Source organism: Sceloporus undulatus, chromosome 1 (assembly GCF_019175285.1).
Source record: "Sceloporus undulatus isolate JIND9_A2432 ecotype Alabama chromosome 1, SceUnd_v1.1, whole genome shotgun sequence".
NCBI lineage: Eukaryota > Metazoa > Chordata > Lepidosauria > Squamata > Phrynosomatidae > Sceloporus > Sceloporus undulatus.
Window position 1 is genome coordinate 273,802,531 of NC_056522.1, and position 19,120 is coordinate 273,821,650.

Consider the following 19,120-nt stretch of genomic DNA (forward strand, 5'->3'; position numbering starts at 1 on the left):
TTGATTTTACTAAAACACATAAAAGTTATATTTTCCAATAAACCTAATTCACAAATTCAGGCACAAGTCATCATGTGTATGGTACAGTGGAACAAGCAAATGGATACATAAACGTGTCCTAATGGTGTCATGGATTTGATAATTCTCAGAACTCTAATAATTCTGTGGCATATCCCCAGCCTCTATAGTACACCATTATCTGAACTGAGTTCCTGGTCTTTCCTTCCCTGCGTCATAGAGGCCAATGGCTTTTCACTAATTTCTGTGATATAGATAAAATAAATATCTATACGTACTTCTTATATTCTGACCAATATGCTGAAAGGGCAGTTGGTCTTCTCTACTTTAGTATGTGCCTTACTTTTTTCTCACCTTGTTCCTGCTCAGTTTGGTGATCCCATACAGTATTTATCCATCTCTGAGGTTTAGTTCACTCTAGTCACTGTTACCTGTTCCTCCACCCATGGTTCATCTTGAGTAGAAAGAAGTAGCTATTAAGTAGTAAGGCTATAACTTTGAAGCTGGAGAAAATAAGGTATCTGCATTATGCTAGCATTAGACAAGGTGGATAGGTCACCTTGCATGAATACATTCAGGAACATATAACCATAATAAAAAATAATAATATCATCCATATTATATCCATAACTAATATTTCTTAAAGGTTGAAGGGGAAAATAAAAGCAACATGTTACTCATTTCCACTAAGGTTGTCCACACCAGGGGGGGAAATTGGGTTGATTGTTTTAGGTGAGACAGGAAATGACTCTCATTCCCTTGAAAACTTCTGAATGTCTATAAGGCCAAGGAGAGAAACAAGAGCATATTTCCCTTTATAGCTTCCCTTTGCCTAGAGAACTAAGGAAGTTCTTATTTCCATTGTCTACACTTGTGATTTGAAAGAATATTTTTGTCTTCAAATCTTGTAGAATGGTTTCTGTAATTTCACGGCCAGAGAAAAAATACCATCTGCAGTTTGCTTTAGGTAGACATGTGAAATTAGGGTTGCCATAATTCTCTACTAAAAACAGGGACAAAATGTAGGGCAAAATTTAGACCAAAATATAAGACAATTGTAGAATAAAATTTAGCCAAAAATGTAGGACATTTAAGAAAAATGGAGGACCTTAAATGTCCTACATTTTGGGCTAAATTTTATCCTACAATTGTCCTATATTTTGGGCTACATTTTGTCCTACATTTTGTCCTGTTTTTTTTTAGTAGAGAACTATGGCAACCTTAGGTGAGATCCATAAATGCTGGGCTGGCTTCAATGTTCTTGCTGTAAGAAAAAGGTATACCACACAGGCATGGAGTTTGCTTCTGTGGTACTGAGTTATTGTTGATCAGTGAAATCTGTAAGATTAATGCCAAATAGAAGGTTAAATCAAGTGCTGAGCTGGTGGTTATCGTAGAGCATTCTTGTGCTTCCACTTGTATCTCTCTGTCTTGCCAGAAAATCAGACATCCAGAGCCCATTTTGGAAGCATGCGAGTGGCTACAGCAGTACTGCAACCAGTCTATTAGGAGTGTGTATGTATTTGAGGGAGGATAATGCTGTCGTCTTACTCCCCGTTTGATCTGGTGGAATTCACCACTCCATAGACCATAGTCCAGCATAGGATATTGCCCTAATGTACAATACAGTTATTTTTTTTTTAAAGTGACATTGGAGAATGGATTAAAAATGTGTTCAGATTACTGATTAAACACAATGCTTTGCACTTGAAATATAAGTCAGTAGGAATGGGTTTTCTGTGATGAAATAAGAATTCCCTGTTCTTTCCATGAAGTATATTTCCAAACCGACAAATCATGAGTGTTCTGGGAGCTACAGAAGTGTATCTCCCCTAACTTTTGTGTTTTATTAAAGCAAAGGCTTGGACGGATCTGTCTCTGATTACTTCAGGAACAAGGAAGAAGAGGTGCCAAATTTTCATGCCATTTTTTCCAATATACATATCTCCATATTGTGTCTGTAATCCCATCCTGCCCCACTGTATAGCTAATAGCTGCTTGGAGAACACATTTCACAATGAGAAAATAGCTGAGAAGAGACTGAAGTGCCCCCATACCAGGCTTTATTGTGTCAGTTGAATTAGGGCATCCCACAAGTGCTTTCCCATTTTTAAAACTCCACCCCACTGCACCTCAAAATCCCCATCACAGATTCCCTGAGTTAAATGGTATTTACCCAGAAATGTGCTGCTTTCCAGGGGCTGTTTTCAATTTACTTGGGAGTGGTCCCATGGGACCCAGAATGACTTTATGTCTGTTTTGGGAATCTAAAGCATGCCCTGGTTTGAATCCTAAAACCATGCTTCTGTCTGCACTGAGGTCAGAACGCTAATGGATCAGACTCCGCTCCCTTTCTAACCCAGTATGCTCTCAATCACACAACAGTGGTAGTAGATTGTATGTACAGCGCTGTGTAAATTTACAGCGCTTTATAAATAAAAGTTAATAATAATAATAATAATAATAGATGGAGAAATTCCAGTGCCAGAATGAAAAAGTGAAATAGCTACTTATCCAGGAGTACCTGCACTCAATAAGTAGACCTGTACAAAACTGCATTGTTAATTTATTAAGTCCCCTTTGGCTTCTTATAGCTTGTCTAGCTTTGTTCTCTCTCATTATTCTTACACAATTCTGATTTGCTTTATTCTTGACATATTAAACCCATGGCAGTATCTCCTGAACTGCCATATGTGGATAAGTGTGACTGTTCCATTATGTAAAAAGTGGCACAGAAAAGACTTCAGCTTGGATTATTCACTGTGTTGCTTTAAAAAGAAAAAAGGTCTTTATTACTTTGTGCAGCAGTGCAGTCACCTGGCATTGGGTCATTAGTGTTCTAGTCCTCTTTCCTTCACAACAATGCACAACATGCTAATTAGAGGGTTCTGAAAGCTAAGCAACCTGTTTTAAAATCAGACATTTTAATTTGCAGCTTTAATGGCTATATTATAATAATGGGCTTTGGAAGAGAGGGAAAAAAAGGCACTTCTCATGTTCCAGTGGTGAGGCCCAGTGTAACAGAGGCTGACAAAATTAAAAACCTCATAATATGACCTTTGCTTGGGATAAAAGGCTGTTTCATAACAATTTCCTTTTGTTCTTTGTTTAAGCCATTACTCCAAAAGGAGACTCCGATTAATCTAAGTAAATGCATCATTACAGTCCTAATCCATGTCCTTCTGTCAGTGTCTGTTTTAATTAAATAAGAAACACTAGCAGAAAGATATCACGCACAAAGCTGTGGTTAAAGGGGGAGAGGCTTGGTTGATCAGGGTAAGATTAAAAAAGGCTTTACTGTTTTGTCCACTTACATAGCTGCAGAAGCTGTACTGTAGCAAGTGAAGGGGGGGGGGGAGACTTGCAAAATAGTTTAACATGCTGCCCCTTGTTACTGTACAAAATCAACTAAACTGGTGCTGATTACTGTTAATTATATAGTGCATTCTGTATAAATATATAGAGAATTCGGAGGGAAACTGTATAACAATTAGTGGTCATCTCCTTATGGAGTTCATTTGCCCTGGATAAATAATTGGAAACAGTGTTTTTATAATTGTAAGTAATAAACTGTTATACAATATTGGCATAACCACATAGAATTGTGTAATGTCAGTTTTACTCTGGTTTTATCATGAATGATACCTACAATATTCCATGTTAACAAAACCCCTTGTGATATAGTCTGAAAGAATTTTTGGGGAAATAACACAATTATTTTAAAGCCAATGAAGTATCTATTTTATACATCTAATCTAGTTAATATTTTTAGAGCCATACATATCTGGAAACTCTTCTTTAGGAGAGTTTTCTAGTGAGAGTATCTTCCCTACATCCAGACCATAATATCTGATGTAATGAAAAGAGAAAGTATGCAATGCTGAGAATAATTAATTTAGCCTAACAAGATGAAGATAAATGAAGCAAAGCAAGGATTGCATAAATCAAGAGGTCTTGTTTACAGTTTAAAACTACTTGATATTATGTAGTTTCTTATTCAATTTACAAAGGAAAAGTGCCTCACTTAAAGGAAATGTGTTTTGTGATGCCAAGAAGTAAACGAAATTGTTTTTTTATCAGTATGGAAGTCAGTTGCATTCCTATTCAATGTTAATACCAGCTTTTTATACTCTTGCAACAATACAGTGATAAAAACCTAAGTACATATAACAGTTCAGAGTGAGCCAAAACCAGACAGTCTGAAGGAGTTTACATGTAAGATATTTATTTCAGGTAGTTCCTGAATTAACCTGAAATCTGGTATATTTATTGTCAATTGACTTTCTACATATAATCCTTCAAATATGTGTGTATTTATGCGAATATGTGACTGCATTTGCTAAAAGACAGGAAATGGCATTACTAATTCCATTAAGATTATTTATTTATTTATTTATTCCGCTCATTTCACAGTGTAGGAACCAAGGTGACTTACAATGTGGAAATAAATAATGCAATTTAAGTCATGAAGATCATTTTTCTGATTTGTTACAAAATGGCCTGTTGTTAGTCCCAAATGGAAAAGACCAATTGAATCAATGGAATTTACCAGTGTGTGAATTCACCTTTCAATAATTGACTTCAGTGAGTGTACTCTAGTTGAAACTAACCAATACAATGCAGGCCAATGTGTACATACTTTTTTTTTTTAAATCTGTCTTCATTCTTCCTAAATCTCTTAAATTAGTTTTTTGCATATTGGTGCACTGCTATGTTTCATCTTTAAATTTCTCAAACATTTAAAAATCCTGAATGAGTGTTCCCTTTTCTATAGTGCTTTGTCGTATTTTGCATCATTGCTCTCCACAAATGTTTTTGTTTCATTTTGTCCAAACTTCTAATGATTGCTTCTTTATATTTTATATATTCTTCTGTCAAAAATGTTCAGGCAGTTATTCGTATTTGTAAATATTTGTAAGTGTTCACAAAACTGCTTTCCGAGTAAAGTTCTCATAGATTTCCCATAGATGCATATTGCATCTATTATCTTCATTATCTTCCAGAGCCTTATCATTTCCTCAGTTGTTCCTTTGTGGAGGGCATGCCTCATTCCTTATGGAGACAGCATAAGTTGATGTGTGGAGAGCCATGTGCTATCTAAACTGTCTGGTCACTGAAGCAGGAGCAACAAATAGCTATATATTGGCTGCTAGTTACTTCCCCATTGTGAGTTATAGAAATGGGAAACATGTCTATTTTCCCTGAAGATAAAATAAAAGCGTTTCTATTCTTCTCAGAACCTGGCAATCTCAACAGATGTGAAGATGGACTATTGTCATTGTTGTTAACTGCCCTCGAGTTGACCCTGATTCATGGAGCCCCTGTGGATGAGACATCTCTAAGAACCCCTATCCTCCACTGCTTTGCTTTAGTTCTTGTAAATTCAGGCCTGTGACCTCCCTGATTGAGAACTTTATCACACAGTTCCATTTTAAAAGGGAATGTGATGGGGACGGGAGATGGCATAGAACGCATTTTACTGCACAGGGAGAACGCTGCTGCTGCCACCAGACATTCCCATCACATTCTGGGGCGATTTTTCAGGAACACATCTGGAATGTGATGGGAATGTTCAGTGGTGGTAGCAGCATTCTTCCTGTGCAGTAAAATGTGTTCTATGCCGCCTCCCATCCCCATCACATTCCCTTTTAGAACACAACAGGCCCATTCCAGGGCCTGTGTGATAAAGTTCTGAGTCTAGCCTTATGTGTGATCTTGCTTTCTTTCTACTACCTTATTGTCTTTTCTAATGAGACATGCCTTCTCATGATGTGGCCAAAGGAGAACGGACTCACTTTGATCATCTTAGCTTCTAGGGAGACTCAGGCCTGATCTGTTCAAGGACCCATTTATTTGTCTCTTTGGCTGTCCACAGTATCCTGAGTACTCTTCTTCAACACCATATCTCAAATGAGTTGATTTTTTTCTTTTCCATTTTCTTCACTGACTCACATCCATACATGGTGATGAGGAATACAATGGCTTGGACAATTCTGACTTTAGTGCTCAGTTGTGTATCTTTACACTTTAGGATCTTGCCTAGTTCCTTCATAGCTGGCCTTCCAATTTCTAATCTTTTTCTGATTTTTTGACTGCAACTCCGTGATGTTTTCTGCTAGTATTATGATGTCATCTGCATATTTTAGCTTGTTGATGCTCCTTCCTCCTATTTTCACTCCTCTTTCTTCTGAGTCAAACCTGCTCTTTGTATGACTTTTTTTTTTGCATACAAGCTGAACAAATAGCGTGACAGAATGCAGCCTTGCCTGGACTCTTTGCCAATTGAGAAATATAATTAAGAAGTACCTTATAAAACAAACACTGATAACACTGTATTAGTTAAACATATTCAAAGCATGGCATCCATGTTCAAGATAGATAAGCAAATGTGTACAGACTGGCAAACTGTTGAGAAGTTGCAGAAGAACTCATTGACCCATAAGAATTGGACCTCCAGTGACATCCAGTCTAACACTCTGCCAAGGTGGGAATTCTCCTTTGTTGACATTCTTGATAGATCGCCATACAATGTCTGCTAATGTCTAATGCAGGAGGGCTCACTGCTTTCCAAAACACTCCACTATCACAAAACAATTTAAAATCTCTTTACTTAACAGTGGCCTTGGTTCGTCCATCCATTTTAGGAATTCTCAGTGGAAAAAAAATTGGAGCAATTTGCACAAGTCTGCTTACTTGTACTAATTTTGGATGCTATATATGTGTATTCATTCTGGGAGGCATGAGAAGCACAAACAGAGTTTACTATGATTTAGCTTCTTGGGCTGCATCTACACGGACCACATAAAGTGGTCTCAGTTTTCACAGCAACCTGTCCAAATGATGTATAGGATGATTGGGGGGCGAGCCTGTTCCTTTTCATTGCCCTAGGGCTTTAATCCAGAAGAAAAAAGTGGGGGTTTATCCCAGTTTTCAGCATAAAATCCAGATATTCGTGTGTGTGTGTGTGTGTGTGTGTGTGTGTGTGTGTGTGTGTGTCAATAGTGCTCCATAATGATGTTGGTATTAGGTGGTGTGTGTGTATGTACTCATGGGAGGTGGGCAGAGAGGAAAAAAAAAAACACTAGAGCAGCCATGGATGTGGGACCGTGCACAGTGTAATGTATCAGACCAGAGTGTGTTTGAAGGGGAGTGTGGTTGCTGTGGATCAGAGTAATCCCAAAATAAAATGGCTTTTCTTGTCAATGTAGACATGCCCTTAATCTCACAGAAACTTGTTCTTGAGAGGTGAAATACCCTGACAGACTTTGAAATATGACATGGGGGGCTGCAACTGAAGAAAAGAAAGTTTGGGCCCTGTCTTACATCAGCTTAAGTGCCTTTCTTTTCTGCAAAAGTCTTTAGGGATCACAGCCTGTTAGTATATTATGGGTACTCCCTTTTCTTGTTGCTTCTGAGACTTTTGAAGGAAATACTTGTATTTTGTGTCTGTGAATGGACAGCAACATTGACACTGAAAGAGCTACCATTGGCAGTGAAACATGTACATAGCCATTTTGAAAAGGAAGCCTTTATAAGTGGCGATCAAATGCTTTACCAAAAGTGTTGAGTGCATACAGTTATTTGTTGATAACATTGACTTATAAGTAACTACTTAGCCATTAAATATACTATTTTGAGTAAATTATATTTAGTCACTTACCAGCTTGTCTTGATATGTTCATAGCTTGGTCTACAAGACTTGACATTTTATTGATCCGAGAGATTTCCAAGGAAGTGTGCTCCCTCTTTACAGTACCCAGATAAGCAGTGGTATCTAGGGTAATCACCGGCAGTACTAAAAACCTCTTTCAATAGTAAATTACATATTCTTGTGTCTGTGATTTTAAAAAAAAATCTCAGGGGGTCATGAACAGATCCTTGCAACTGCTTCTAAGGATTTCAATAAATAGCACTTTTTGTCCAAACAATTGCCTTTTATATTACTTTTAAACAAAACTACTAGTCCATCAAGAGTTTCAAAAGGAAAAACAATTCTGCAGAGTGCTGGTATGGCAGCACAGACCAATCATTATGGCACCCATTCTCTAGTCCTTTATTTTTCAAGTTTGCAACAATAGGTTGTTGATTCAATGGACAAGACCAGAACAATTAAGTTCTCTGTTTAGCAGCAGTGCAGCATTTTAATGCCCTCCTCTAATAATGGTCTCATTATTGTTATTCTAAGACTGGGCCTCAGGAGGAGGAATATTTGCTGGAGGTACGTCATTATTTTGCAAATTTCGATTAGCTCATCATGTTGTCTGTACTGTGAAAATCGTAGCTAATTAGAGCAGCCAGTTAGACTACCAGCTTTTGAGCTTATGAGTTAAAAGGTAGCATACTTGATAGGCCAATGATGTGAAAAAGGTGGTTAAAAGGAGGATTAGGGCTGTTGCCTTAGTAACTCTAACTTCCATCTGTGAGGGAACAATGGACTTGTGTTTCTCCCCCACCTTGGTGTAAAAATTGGTTTTGTTTTGAAAGGACAGGGCTCTTTATATGACAATCTGGAATTCAGCCTGAGTGTAGTTTTAGTTGTTAGGAGAGACCATTGGGGGATAGTCAGGGTGAAAGGTCATGGTGAGCTCAAGGACATGAAAGGTTGTTGTCTCATGTAACAATAGCAGATTGTTTTGTCTTATTATTTCTAGCCAACCACTAAGTCAGGTGATGGAACAAATACCTCAAGATTAGTCAGGTGAAACAGGAAAGAGAGATAATGTACCTTTCAGAGAACAAACGATAACTTTAGTTCACTTTTACTAAACAAAGTTGGATTTATTTGTGTCCATCCTCTGGAAAAAAAAATAAAACGTTAAAGGGCTTGTTTACTAAATGACAGTTCCTGTGTGCTTTTGTACCACACTGCCTCTGTAGGCCATCACATTGCTGGAAAGCACTCCAATGTGTTAGAAAATATTATTCAAGCTTTCTTCCCAGAAAGAAAAAACCCCAGGAGTATCATTGATGTGATACTTAACAATAAATTTAGCCGATGTGCTTTCTCACATTATTGGATTCTTAAAAAGGTTTTCCTTCAAACAGCCAAAGAATAATATTCACTATAAATATGAAGAAAGTTTGCTTCCACACTTTTCAGCATGTTACTGTCTATAGCAGTTCTCATGGAAAGTTTACGATAAATGTTTTTAAGAGGAGCTGCTACAAAGCCCATTACTCCAATGTAAAAATATACATTTGCTACTTGTTTTGTGGAAAGGGAAGGTCAAGCCTCTTTGTGTAAGGTCTGATCTTGAAAAGGTTCAGCCCTTTGTCTGTAGGGAACATAAAGGTACTTTGGGGCTGTTTAATAAAACAGATCCAACATGCTTTTTGCAGGGAAATCATTTTTGTTAAAGTGAAAAGGCTTCAATCTCCTGGATTTTGCCCAGGGCTCCCTAAACCTAACTCATTGATTTTTAAAAAGAATAGACAGCATAGACAAGTTGCACTTTCCTTTATTTTCCCTCTTCTTTAACATGACATCTTAGTTATCCAGAACTTCTGTTGATTTTTTTTTCTTTTTCCTTCCTAACCTGAGCTACAGTCATCACATTTCTGCTGTGATACCAAGGTTTTTAGCCTTCTTCCTTATGACACTGTCAGTCAGCAAACATGTCTCTTTTCTCTTTTCTAACCACAGTATATACTTTCTAATTTTCTATTTTGCTTTCTTGCTTGAACTGTCTGTAATAACAGCTCACACTGATCTACTATAATTGCAATTCCCTCAACCCATCCCATCCAGCATGGGCTGTTTATTAACATGGGTGGGTGGTAAGGAAACTTTAATAAGTGCTAGGTTTTCCCCTTTCTTTAATTCTGCCCTCGCTTGAACTGGATGCCTCTTATCTTCTCCTTGCTCTTGGCCACTTTTATTTTTATTTTTTCTTTCCCTGTGACAACACAGATGGACAGCCTTGCATAAACTGATAACTCTGATAACTAGTCATATGTTGCAGCAAGTAACATTTATTCTGCATTTGAGAATTCTGATGATTCTTACTTTCTTTGCTCACTGGGCAAGAACCAAGGGATCTGCCAACAGCTGAGTAGGATCATGGTGGGAACAACAGCATTGGCTACTCATGTGACTAGATATCAAGAACTGGAAAACCCTTTAATTGTCTGAACTTGAAACACTGGATTAATGTGTAAGTACTTTCTATCTGCCCCCCCCCCTTTATTTGGAGCATGTGAAACCAAATCCAGTTAACTATCTATTTTGTTTTAGCTTTATCGTTTTATTTCATTTGTCCTAAAACATTTGGTGGAAAAGTTCATATGCTGCTCAGGGTTAACTGGAAGATAATACAAAGGGTTAACCAGAAGAGAATTGCAAATGAACTGATCTAGAAAGTTGATTATTAATCCAGCAAGAGAAAAATATCCATCTAGTAAGCAAGAATTAGTACCCAAAGAGCTGATAATACTGTTCAGCCTGTCGGTTTGGAATGGCAGAGCCAGGTAAGCACACACATCTTCTTCAAAGGATTAAATGGTTTCCTTGAGGAAATATCTAATTTTAGATATTATTTGTTCAGGGTGAGGGGGAGGAAGACAAAGTATATTGAGCATAATCTAACCCACTTTCTCCCATAAGTGATCAAATATATATTTAAAATCTGCTTTGGCAATAATGCTCTTTTCTGTTACTAGATTGTAAAATACTTCTGAAATCCTGTCTTGGGTTGCGGTTAAGAACAAGGGTAGATTAGAAAAACCAAAACAAACTTTAATGTGGTGTTCTTCAGAATAATTCTCCATGGTGCAACTTCAGAAAGTATATCAATTATCTTGTAGTGTAAAAGCTGTGGAGAATTGAAAACTACAGAAGGAAGAAAAAGATGAGGTGGGGCTTCTACATGAAGAAAAGCAGTAATTACAAAAACAGTGGTGTCATTATGGAGACTGGAGAATTTGTCCCTGTGTGAGTGCATGCAGAAGCACCCACTCTCACCAATGTCTCCTAAAACACTACTTCTCCATGAAAATTTCAAAGTTGTAGGTACTGTATTAGGAAGAAAAAAATGTAACATAAGAGTGAGTGACAAGGTGACAGGCTATGGCATGTTTGCTGGAAAACTCAGCAAACCCAAGCTTTCTGTTGTTTGAAAAGAGTAATTATTAGCCAGCTTTTCTGAAGGACTTCTTCACAGAATGATTGTCAGATGCCCTATCTTCCAGTTATCAGTTGTTGCATTTTGTGTGCTCTTCCAGTCAGTCATTAGACACAAACAAATTAATTTACCTTTTAAGTAAACAGTCTGATGCTTAGGGAAGAAGGCCTATCTCAGTTAATCCAGTTTGTACTACCAGAACACCTTTTTAGCCTGGGGATCTTTTGTATGTAAGGTTCAGTGCATTATCTCTGGGCTATATGAGGGCCATGTCTCCTCCTGTTAACTGTTTCCTGTTTGCATAGGAAAGATAATTTAAGGAAGCAGACAGCAAATAGCCAAATATCAAATCTTTCTAATCTGTATGTGGACCTGAGTACAACATGCTTAAACTGCAGCTGAATCTCCAAAACCTTAGCCAGTTGTTTTCAGCATACCAGTATTGAGGTGGGGGGCTGAAGTAGAATTTCCATGAAATGATTAGGCTTCAAAAATGTGTTTTTGCCTGTATATAATTTGATCCTGTTCTAATAAATCTAGGCTAGTTTGCAAGCAAGAATCAGTAATCCATTTAATACCTATTATAAATTTTAGTTTATTAGCAGAGGTTTAATGGACCAATCACTACTTTCATTTCTTAAGAAAAAGGTATGAAAAAAGTAACAGGCATACTATTTCCAAAGTTGAATAAGAGATATGCCATAAATGTTCTAGTGTGAATGAAACATGGTTTTTGTCAAGATGTGTGTATTTTAGAATTGTGTAAAAATAAAACTAAAAATGATAAGCAGTAGCAAATAACCCACAAACAGGAGCAAGTAAACATACACCCATACCCAACTGTCCCCACACACACAGGTCTAAAACAAATATCATGCTGCGCTGATGTACCTTCTCCAACATCCCAGACTCTGGTGCAACTGGAAAACTGGTGGCTGTAGTAGAAAGGAGAGATCTCCTCTTCCAGATTCCACTGAATCTGGACATAAACTATTCCTTCTTTAGGTGTCTCCTTTTAAACTGAGTTCTATGCATCAAACATACTCCTTTGGGTTCTATACTGGGACCCAGATGTCTTATGAAGTAGGAAAGATCATTTATTAAGTAAATATACAAACAGCAACAAAATTAATTTCTTATTGCCTTTGACTTCTTTTGGTTTTTTTTGTTCTGTACTCAACTGTTTCTCCTGATGTGTAAGGACCAGAATTTAAATCAGCAATAATTAGTAGACTGCTCCTAATATTCTTAATATGGTGAGTACATATAGTCTTGAGTGTCAGAAGAGTAAAAAAGGAATAGGTATGATATATGCTGGACATATAGTTTGACAAACATTAACAAGAGATAATTAGTTAGCATACTGAGGACATAAATTTCCCTAGGGCCTAAATGATTATAGCAGAAGGGATATATTATGAAAGATCTGAAAGATGCCAACAGTCCTTGAGTTATCTAAACTGAAAAAAAAAGTTTTATGAGTATGCTGTAATGTTTAAAGTTGTAAATTACATTTTTATGTGAGAGATAAAATAAAAACATTTGAACAACTTTGTTTAAATCTGGTCAGTTTTTATTGAATACTGGAGGAAAAAAATCCAGTTGAAGTAACATAGATCTTAAAGTAGTTGCGATGGCCAAAACATTATGATTTTGTTGTTTGTAAGATCAGTTGATATGACAGTTTTATATCATTGCTTACAATTACATTTTTCATTTTCTGTTCAGTTTTTATTTTATAGGCTATATAATAAAAATTAAAAATAAATGAATATATAGAAATAATATGGTCTCTACAGCAGAGAACCATGGTTTCTCTTGGTATGAAAATATTATCTTCTTTCCTCTTTTATACAGAAGGGGAAGAGAATGAAAGCTATTCTTTTCACTTTCAAATTAATGGCACCCCCCCCCCCCCCCACCTCTCAGTTTGGGTTACTATGTTTTGCTCTAACTGTGGTTTGCTAAAATGAAAATGGGATCAGACTCTGGTCTGATATCTTGGATTATTCACTGATCAGAATTAGAACAAACCACAGCTCCTCACATTCAATTATAATGGGGCAATGGGGCTGCTGCCACACTGAAGAATTAATGCAATTGGACAATGCTTTAACTGACATGATCCATCCTATGGAGTCCTGGAATTTGTAGTTTGTTGCAGCAATAGAGCTCTCTGACTAAATATAACCTCTAAAGACTAAATATCTAACAAAACTACAAATCCCAGAATTCCAAAGCATTGAGCCCTGGCAGTTATAATGGTCTCCAGTTGCATTAATTCTGCAGTGTAGATGTAGCCTGGGTTACTTTAAAAAAACAGAAGCTTTCAACCTCTCATTTTGTGCAAAAAGAAAGAGGAAAAGGAAACAAGTGCATGAACCAAAGGGTAAGGGCACCATGTAACATAATCGAAAAGCAGGGTTCCTTGTTAACTTTAAGCTGGGTCAGTGAGGCCACCCATTTTCACATCTTTACCTCCAGTCCATATAATTTATCTGTCTTCCCCTATACTTAATTTTAGCATGCTTGTATTTGGAGAAATTTAACAAATTTAACAAATTAAATGTAACAAATAGCCTTATACAAATGGTCCCTTCTAGCTAACAATACCCAAACATGTAAACTGTATCAATGGACAGCAGAAACATGTCGTCATGAGTTTGTGATGGAGGCTGAACAGACATTTTGGCTACTTTGCTTTCATTTGGTATAGCCTGGAAATGGCTATGAGCAAGCTTGTTAAGAAGCCTAAAATAAGACTGTAGTGCAACACAAACCACTGGAATGTCTATATTTGTTGCATGTGACAAGAAATCCTGTCTAGTCCTTTAATGAATAATGCAAAAAGGGGTGGCATGTAATGGATAATAATGGGCAGAATGAATGTGTTGCTTTTTCCTGGGAGTTGTCTGGAGAGAAAGAATGAGACCATTGTTTAGAACATTTATTTCTGGTGGTTGCTAGAATCTGAGGATGATGCATGAACAGACAAAATACACTGAAACAGTTGGAACAAACTACATTATATCTTGTGTGTACCTTTGTATTTGAACGACCTCATATTTTAAGGACTCAGCAATGGTCAGCTAGTACTACAAAGATGCTGTGAGCTAGCTTTCCCAATCTGTATTGTGTAGTAGTTCTTCTAAGGTAGGGTTTGGGACTCTGCAATCCACTAGATGTTGCTGAACTACAGCTCCCACAATTCCTAACCATTGGCTCTGTTCTGTAGGACTGTTGGGAGTTGCAGTCTAACATCTGGAGGGTCACACTGTTCCTACCCTTGTTATAAGTCCAATATGACCCCCCCAGCTCACTAAATGGCCTTTTCACACATTACAATGCAATTAATTCAACGTACTTTTTTTTTTGCAAATGTATGATACTTGCAAAAGTACTAAGACTGATTGCAATTCGATGATGAGCATATGTTCAGCATTAAGTATGAATTTACTATTGTATATATAAAACTGCCCTAAAAGTGCTGGGACAAATTTGATCATCAGGAAAGCCATGTTTGTTTTAATGTTTCTAGCAAGTGAAGCAAAACCGTGCCTGCCAAAAGAGCCAAGTTGTTCCACTGTCCAATACAGCGTTTTGACAGTGCACAAAATACATGGATTCACACAGCTGCCTGAATGCAACTTCCTGGCTCATGTCTAGAGGTATAAAAAAGCAAGGAGGATCTTCTGCCTCTCCTAGCAGCAGCTGTTCAGGCAACATTGCTTACAGAGTGACTATTCGCACATATGCAATGGCACATCTCTTTTCCTTTGATGGCATGATCTATATGATTGTTCTATGCAGTCTTGGCATTGGATGAATGGTGATAGACAGGTACAGATTCACAGAACATTCTGCAATAGTTTTGCATATTCCAGCTTGGGTTTACTGATAAAAATACATGAGAAACGTTGGCTTTCACATAACACTACCAGGTGTCGATTGTCGTGGAATGGCTGCGGGGATCATCTCATGATGGGATCTAGAGTGTATTGTTGAAACACATCCTGGAAATGATAATAAGCAAAAAGCAGATCAGATGTATCTGTTCAGAAACCCTGGCCAACTCTCAGTGCCAAGTAAATTAGTGCTATTGTGATATAACCATTACTTCAGTTTGGAGAATTTCCTCATGAGTGCACTCACTTTGAAGAACAAATTATTATCGCTTAGACACACTGCATTCTGCTTTCCAACTTACATAACATTCTTGCTTTTATGCTAAACAACATGGCTCAGGTTTCACATATTGCAGTGTGTGTGTGTGTGTGTGCTCCAACTCTGAATTAAGATTTCAGAGTGGTTGTAATTAAGCTGCATGTCACTGTGATGAATCAGTTTTCCATGTCTCCCTGTTATTCTGTATAAAGTGGTTTTTGGCTACTCTGCCGATTCTCTTCCCTTCCTTTCGGCTTATCTGTTGTACCCTGTTTAAGGCTATCATCACATTACAGTTGTTGCAGAATGAAATAACTATTAAATACCCCATGACTACTGTCTGTTAAGACTGATTAGTACTTCTGAGTAATGTACTAATATGTAAATACTCTGAAAAGGGTGAGCAGCAGTTTCACTTGGTTTTGTTTCAATTGTTCCAGTTAGGAAATATGAATAAGAAAAAAAAATATATTCTTGGAACAAATATCTATCTTCCAACAAGATCAAAAGCATGATTTCCTCTCATAATTAACTTACATTTCTTTAAAGCCACTGCTTCAAGAATAAGTGTAAAATGATCTTATTTTGGGTTAGTTTGGATAGTAACACTGAAGCTTTTACCTCTTGTTATGTAGTATATATACAATAAGAGATATAATATTGGTAACTTATTGTAGTTTGGCTTATTTGCTTTGGTTTTTCTGCTATGGAACCATTGTATAACATGCTGTCTGTCCAATGGAAGATACTGTTATCTGATGAAAAAATGGGCTTATTTAGTAGAAGGTGATGATGGAAGGTGACTCAGTGTGGTACAGTGAATTTGATATGGGTTCAGTGTGGTTTTGACTGATCTAAATTAATGATTTTAAGTGAATTGTTTACATTTTTGCATTAAAACTAGTTTTTGATATTTTGTTTTAGTGTACAGTATCATGTGAACCAATTTGGAAGCCATATGGGAGAAAAGAGGGATATAAAACAAACAAATAAATCAATAATGTTGGTTTGAATGTTGAATTAAGATTGTCAACTAAGATTTAAATCCTCACTCAGACATGGTAACCTACCAGGTGATCTTATGCAATTCACATTCTCTCAGCCTCAAAGGAAGTCAATGGCAAACTTTCTCTGAAGCTTGCCAAGAAAACCCTTGGATAAGGTCACTGTAAGTTAGACTTGGCTTGAAGGTATATAACAATAGCAGTCTTATCACTACCACTTAGTAGTCTGCTGTAGGGATATGGAATGGTTTTAGTGTTGTTTTCTCCTGCATTTTAAGTTTTTTAAAAGTTCTTTTTGTCCTGAATATTGGAAAAAACAAACAAACAATTTTTGGTAGATTCTGCAAAAATAAACTGCAACATAAGTTGTTTCTATTTGCACTGGCCATATTCAATAAGTGTAACTGTTTTGAGCATGGAGAGGACAATGCAGTAAATGCACTCTAAATAAGAATGAAAGAAAAGAAATCTAAAAAAAGAAAGAAAGAGAAGGGGAAAGCAAGCAATGTGATTTCAGCAACAATATGGGATTCCAACATGGACATTTAAGAGTCAGATCTGTCAGTTATAGAATCATGGAATCTTAGAGCTGGAAGAGGTTACAAGGACCATTTAGCCCAACCCCCTGCTATGCAGAAATATACAACTGAAGCACATCTGAAAGATGCCTATCCAACCTCTGTTTGAAGACCTCAAAACAAAAGAAGAAAAGAAAAGGTGTCCAGTACCCTCTGAGGCAGTTTATTCCCCTGTTGACCAGTTCTTGCAGTAAAGAATTTCTCTCTAATGTTTAGGTGGAATTTCTTTTCTCTTATAATTTTAATCCACTGGTTTTCATTTTAGTCTCTAGCAACAGAAAACAAGCTTGCTTCATCTTCTATATGATATCCTTTCAGATATTTAAAAGCTGCTTTCTTATTACGACCAAGTAACCTGAAACAAAAGATGTGTGTGTGTGTGTGGGGGGGGCAGCTCTTCAGCACCATCTAAGACTATACAGGGGGAACTGAGCCCTCCTCAAGAATAATTAGCCAAAATTGGACCATCAAGACTCCTCTGTAGTCAGATATCCTCGAGACTTATAATTCACCATGTGGGGCACCATAGAAAGAGAGAGTAAGAGGGCCAAAACAAATGGCCATGAAGCGGTGGCTTGAAGCCGCCCCTGCCAAAGATGCCTCGGAACCTGGCAAACACACACTGCAGTCCCGAAGGCGCCCTACACTGCTGAGCCAAATAGGAGCGGAAAAGATCCACTCCTATTTGGACTGGTTTTGGACTACCTTAGGTGGCCCCAGTGCAACCCCAAGGCAGCTTCCAGGCACTCCATGCATATCCAAACATCACACCCCCAGAATGGCTGAATGCTGCCTCGTTTGATAGACTGAGTGGCTTCCAGGGACCAGGGTGTGTGTGTTGTAAAAGTGCCATGCCCCCAAGCTGCCCAGAAGCCAGCTTTTCCAGCCAGTCTGTTCAGGCCCATAAACAGCATTCTATATTTTCATTGTTTGGTTAAAATATATGTGCAATTAGACAGAATTAATAATGAACTCCCTGCCAATATTGAGCCCCAGTGTATGGAGATTTCCAGACAGGAGCAAAGCAGATTGCTCCCGTCCTTTACGCGTGGTATTCACACAATTGGGGAGAAGATTATCACACCCCCGCACGCTTATCCCATCCTTCTCTCATCCATAAAGAGTAATGGATTCATCATTTGGTATTAATGGAAACTCCCATTAATACCAAATAATGGGTCCATTACTAGTTATGGACAGGGGAAGCATGGGAAATGCGTGCGGAGATGTAATAATCTTCTCCCTAATTGTGCGAATACCACTGGTTAAGGATGGGAGCAATCCACTTTGCTCCTCCATGTGATAATCTCCTATGATTTCTCCCATGTTAGACTTCTTAAAATATCAAGTTTTTCTATCTCAGACATGAAGAATCTGCAGATTGATGGAACCATACTGTATAACTGCTCAAAAACTGTCTTCATGCTAACCTTCCTGTATCTTTGCACTTGAGCTCTGGACTCTCTTTCTATATAGTTAGAGAGATAGATCCATGTATGCTGAATGTAAGTTTAGCATCATGACATGGTAGCTATACTTTTTCTAAAGGCATCGTGAAGATGGAAAACACACTATAATTTGTTTTTCTTTGCATTCATTAGTATGAGTGTATATCCTAATCTTTGTTACTCCCTTCCCTTGTAATTCTGTACCTTTGATAGTGATGGAGACATAAGGTTGGGGCTCTTTCATACTACAGAGTTATAGCACTGCACTGCAATTCCAGTTTAACTGCCATGGCTGCATCTTATGGGATTGTGGGATTGATAGTTTTATGAAGCATTAGAACATCCTGGCAGAAAATTCTAAATACTCCTCCCAAATGGCAACTCCTAAGATTCCACAGGATGGAACCATGAAGATTTTCACACTAGCTCAGAAATGATGGTCAAATGTTGCTGAATTGTTGAGGAAGTGTGCGTGTGTGAAAGCCTGGTGCACCTCATCAACGTCAAGGGATCGTTGGCTCCCCTCTAGTGTCAGTGAATTGTTTGGGTAGAGGCAATTTCCTCTGAACACAAAGTTTCTGTTCAGAGGAAATCCCCTCTCACCAAACAATTAACTGATGGTAGAGGAGAGCCGACGATGCCGTGTTGAGGAAGCGCATCAGGCTTTCACACACATGCACTTCCTCAATGATCCAGCAATGTTTTACCAGCACTTCTAAGCTGGTGTGAAAATCTTCTATGGTAGTTAAAGAAGAATCATAGCACTATAGCCTCATATCATACTAAGA

At 37.6% G+C, this 19,120-nt stretch overlaps 1 protein-coding gene across 9 annotated transcripts in view; it reads left to right on the plus strand.

Annotated features, from left to right (window-relative positions):
* SOX6 (SRY-box transcription factor 6) overlaps nt 1–19,120 on the plus strand; it is a 581,763-nt gene that overhangs the window by 167,726 nt on the left and 394,917 nt on the right. For 2 of the 9 annotated variants that reach the window (XM_042446803.1, XM_042446806.1), the window contains exon 1: nt 10,391–10,485. The exons of 6 other annotated variants lie outside the window; for them this stretch is intronic. The gene's annotated coding sequence lies outside the window, so the exon portion shown is untranslated. Of the gene's footprint in view, nt 1–10,023; nt 10,173–10,390; nt 10,486–19,120 lie in introns of those variants that run through there. One more of the 9 variants, XM_042446811.1, reaches the window with a different exon arrangement.